Source organism: Gavialis gangeticus, unplaced genomic scaffold, assembly GCF_001723915.1.
Source record: "Gavialis gangeticus isolate Ggan-Ray unplaced genomic scaffold, GavGan_comp1, whole genome shotgun sequence".
Lineage (NCBI taxonomy): Eukaryota > Metazoa > Chordata > Crocodylia > Gavialidae > Gavialis > Gavialis gangeticus.
In genome coordinates, this window is record NW_017729031.1 from 100,966,006 (window position 1) to 100,971,043 (window position 5,038).

Sequence of the window (5,038 nt, forward strand, 5' to 3'; positions counted from 1 at the left end):
GGGGGGGGGGGGGGGGGGGGGGGGGGCGGGGGTGCTTGGTTGTCTTCTGCCATGCCCACGAAAGTCTGCCTAAATCTGGCCAAATTTGATAAATCACTGAAAAACAGTTTGGAACATGACCAGTGTTTAGCAGCTATATGATGTGTGCACTGAACATGCTCTATCCCCACACAAATTCTACTTTACAAAAATGCGCAGGGACCACCCCCCAGTCATCATGATCCATTCCAGGGAAAAGGATGTGCCCTACGGGCAAAATTTTACCCACAACTACACTGGGTAAAATTCATCTACCAAAGGAATGGATGTAAGATATCTGGCAAGATTTCTCATAAACATCCCACTGTCTGAAATATATATCACAAACACATTTTTTATAAAAGGCATACTATAAATTTTCTTAGGCTAAGTTATGCATTCTAGACATCGCCTAACACATTTATTTTGAAGTGTTAAATGAATAGGCCTGTATCAGTAGAACAAAAAATTCTATAAAAATAAGTGCATAACTTGAAAAGGCAAATTTATAGGCAGAATGTAATGAAAGCTAAATGCTGCTCTAATATTTAAATGTTTAAATAAAACATTTACAGTATAATAAAGTTTGATAATGTCTTCCAATTACACTAGCACTCAATGAGCACCTGGATACAATATATATAGAAAAATCAACTACTTCTTTAGTAGTCTAAATATTGAATTTTAAACATTAGATCAGAGAAACCTCTAATTCAACAAAAGCAGTGATTCAGTATTACTGGAAAGTATGCTCTTTGGGAATATATACTGAATGAAATAGGGACAGTCTCTCCTGAGTAAAATATGAAATCTGTCTTATATTAAGTGCTTATTAGAAAAACAAGACACAAAGAACATTAAATATAGAATTTCAGGCACAGTGACCACAATATAACTGTGGATCAGTTTGCTGTAGCTATGGTACATGAAAGCCATTTGTATAAATACATTTGCTTGCTTTGCTAAAATACGGAAATTAACTTAGTGAATAAACCAAACCCTGGGCATACAAGTAATAGAAAATAATCTAACTGTCATTTCTTGATGATGTTTTTAAGTACTATAGATGTAGTTCAGTATCAGTATGGAATAATTATAGGAGTCTTGGTTAAGATGGAATCAAGGTTGTCATTAAATATTGCTAATTTAAAGGAAATATGAGAACACTGGGAACAAAAGAAAAAAACTCAAGCCCAAACACTGTAACAAGGAAGGAAAAAAAAAACAAAGTTAAGTTAAATTAATACAAACAAACAGTGACAAAAACTCAATTTTTTTTGTGTGGAAATAACCAGTTAAATTCTCCTAAGCATCCCAAATTCTGCTTTGCTTCCCACACCTGCCATCATTTATATGTTCTATATAAGACAAATATTAGTTTAAGGATTTCAAATGTGGCAATCTGACTGAATCTTACATAAACTGCTTAAGATTCATTAAGCCTAATTTATAATTGGTTTAACAACTTCAAGGAATATGCTGCCTATGGCTGTGGAAACATTATAAAGCCTATCCTTTGCTATATTTCTTCATGTTCCACTTCTTCCAAAAATCACAATGTCATTAAAATAACCTTATATGCTATTTATTTGCATTACTATAGTGCTGACACTTCAGAAATGTAACAAATTTAAAATTTGTTCTCTACTCTGATCAAAAAACAAAAATGCACAAAACATTTTGAATAGTTACGGCCATTTGTATATTTTCCCCTTTAAACTAAACTGTTAGCACTGTTCTAAACAATGTCAACAGAATTTAGGTTGTAGGGTCTACTTAGCTGTACATACACAGAATAAAGTTTTCACCTATAAGCATCCACTTGAAGCCTGTCAATGAGGATCATAATCGTTTAAGATTGTTGCCTTGCATCCAAAGGTGGGTCTGAGGAAACAATATTAGGAAGATAAGATTAAGTTTGGATAGGTCTTTATGCACATGAAGTCTAGAAAATAAGATGTTGGTGCTGTTGCTGCTTCATCAGGGACACCAGACTAGAGATACCCTGGCCATTCAGTTGGCAGATTAGGCAAACATTCGTATTCCAGTTGTGGAATAATGTAGTGTATGCATGGGGAATGATCTTGTCCCGTTTGAAATATACAGGATTTGCTTGCTCAAAAACATCCAATGAATGGAATTTGACTATATGTATAATAAGAATAATACAGGCAATGAGGCAGTTTGAGACAATTTAACTCATGATTTGATATATTTAGTAGGGGGGTTTTTCTATTCTATAGTTCAAAATTATTTTAAACGTCATTTAACCTTAACTTTGAACTACCTTTTTGTATTGCTTAGTTCATGAAGTCTAGTTCTTTAACAGGCCTGATCTCCTAGGTCCCCTCAACACATAAATATCATGCAGTTAACTGGTTACTTGTGCAATCACCTTAAGACCAGCTACATGTGTAAAGTAGCTATCACACGATAAAAAACTCCAGCCAGCTATAAAGTAAAGACCTCAAAAATGTATTATAACTTTATAGCTGGTTGTTACTGAGCTTTAGTTTGCACACGTAGCAGGGCCTCCCCTGTAGCTGAGAGCCCTGTCACCTGACTAGACTAGCTGAGAGCCCTGTCACCAACTAGGGCTTCTAGTTGCTGGGTGCATCATGCCCAGTGTGAAACTTCTGAGCCCTGGGGATCATGGCTGCTGTGATCCCCAAGGCTCAGGGATGCATGAAACTCCTGGCCCACACAGGACTCTCAATCTTGGCTGCACATAGCTCCCACAGCTGGAAACCACCTTAGCTCCTAGCCATGGGACTCTGCTCCTTGTCAGTGCAGGGGGAACACACAGAATCGGGCTCCCCCTACATTGGAAATAAGGTGCGATTGGGTCTGATGCACGATCCCACAATTGTGCCTTCTTCCATGCCACATGTAGCACAGCAGGTGTGATTGTGTGGATCACACATTAGATCCCATCGCACATGTGCCTGCATGTGTGGAGGAGACCCTAGAGTTATTAAGTAGATGTTAATGTTTGCTTTATGATGATCCAATGCAAATAATTACCCATCTCTAAAAGTTCAAAGTTTCCAGGAGTTAAATGAATAAAGGATATCAAATAACAAGAATATACTTTTTGTAGAAAACAGTGATTAAATTGAGGCTTCCTGACCAGTGATTTAAACTGATTTGATTTAAATCCATCCTGGTTTTCCTAAATAATTTTGTCTACAGGACTTCTGAACAACAGAGAAAAAAAATCAACTTTAGGAGAGAGTCTTAGTCAGGGTATGGTTAGAATACTTTATTTATAACAAAACTTTCCCAAATGGAGAACTCTTCAACTTTCCTATGTTTGATCATTTCAGATCCAAAATTCAACCATAAATCAGGAGCTAAGGGAATCCACAAAGAACATTGCTGGAAAGCTAAATGATTTCTTTACATCGATCTTCAATCCAAGAAATGTCTATTCTAGATCTTTTTTCAAGTAAAACTTTAAATGCAATTAGAGATAAAGGTGCCAGAAAAGAGAGGTGCTGGAACAAATAGATCATTTAACAAGCTTTAAGTCATTAAACTAAGATCATACACATCCAAGACTTCTGAATGAGTATAACTAAAACATGAGCTCATTAGAAATGGATATTGTGACCTGGAAGGTAGTAAATGCTATACTAAAAAGTTAAAAAAGGCTTTAACAGTGATCCAGTAAGTCTTCATGGTTTTAAAGACTATTAAGTCATATAAATATAACTTGTATACTAGTTGAAATGATAATTATAGAATAAACAAACAGCTGGGATATTGTGACATGATACGTTTTAGCTAGGATCATTTATGCAAAGACAAACTCCATTATACTGACAGTCACATAGCAAGTAAGGTAAAACTGGCTAACTTCATCTATTTAACCTTTCAAAAAAAAACCCTTGACAAGATTCTCAAAAAAGATTACCAATTAAATGGTCTTGAGTGAGAGGCAACATACCATATTTTCTCACACACAACATATACCTTTTTTTTTCAAAAAACAGCATCTTGGTTATTGGGGTGCAAATGAGAAGTAAGGAAATACAGTATCAGCAATTTCTGCCACCTAAGCTTCTGGCGGGTAAAAACAAAACTAAGCCTATATGCAATCCACATGAAGCAGAATGAGTAGCTCAAAAACAAGGTACATATCTTGTTCTGGGGCATGCTGGATGCATGAATATATACTATTTTCATGGATCAAAAATTGGTTAACTTGCAGGAAAGCAGAGTAGGATGAAATCATGGCAAATAGTAAAATGCTTCTAGGTTCTGTCCTTGGCTAGTGTTGTTTAATCTGTTTATTAATGATTTAATGAAAACTTCTGTCACAAATTACTGGAGCTCTAGTTGTTCATATCCTTAAATTTTGCTTCCACAAAAAAGAGAGGCCAGTTTCTGATTTGCTCATGAGAGCTACAGAACAAAGTACCTAAGGCAGGAAAATATTAGACAGACTAGCAAATTGCCTGTCAAGGAAGGGGGGGGGGAAGAGTGGGGTCTGCTGCCTGAACATTCTCAACTGTTTGAATTTAACTTGAACATTTGATTCATGGCTTTCAATCTTACATTGATACCTAGTACTTTCTGCATTACACTTTTTAAAGAAAGAGAGAATTTAGTAATAAACTGCAATTTATTTCTTACTATACACTTTCAGAGAGCAAGCACAACTATGCTTTTGTGCTCAGATCCTTTAAACACATTAATACACATAACATTTTTCTCTCATGCACAAATATTTGCAGGGTTTGTGCTCTATTCACTTGCTGATAATTTTTTGCTATTTACGGAGTAAACCTAGACCACTTCAGTTTGTCATGCTTCACTGAATCTGGTATCTTTCCAGTTCATGTATATGTTAATCAGGAAGCCCATCATTTTCAGCTCTACTGTATTTTTGTGGTTCTTTTAAATATGAGAAACAAGTTTCCCTTTGGCCAAAAGTATATAAAGGGCACATCTTTTTTAAAAAAGGTAACGATATGAAAGGTAATACAATTTAGGAATGCTCAATTTAGGAGGGGAG

The 5,038-nt window shown here is 35.7% G+C and overlaps 1 protein-coding gene across 5 annotated transcripts in view; it reads right to left on the minus strand.

The window, feature by feature from the left end:
• CREB1 (cAMP responsive element binding protein 1) overlaps positions 1-5,038 on the minus strand; it is an 88,099-nt gene that overhangs the window by 40,021 nt on the left and 43,040 nt on the right. For 2 of the 5 annotated variants that reach the window (XM_019523454.1, XM_019523456.1), the window contains one exon: positions 1,809-1,902. The exons of 2 other annotated variants lie outside the window; for them this stretch is intronic. The gene's annotated coding sequence lies outside the window, so the exon portion shown is untranslated. The remainder of the gene's footprint in view (positions 1-1,808; positions 1,903-5,038) is intronic. One more of the 5 variants, XM_019523455.1, reaches the window with a different exon arrangement.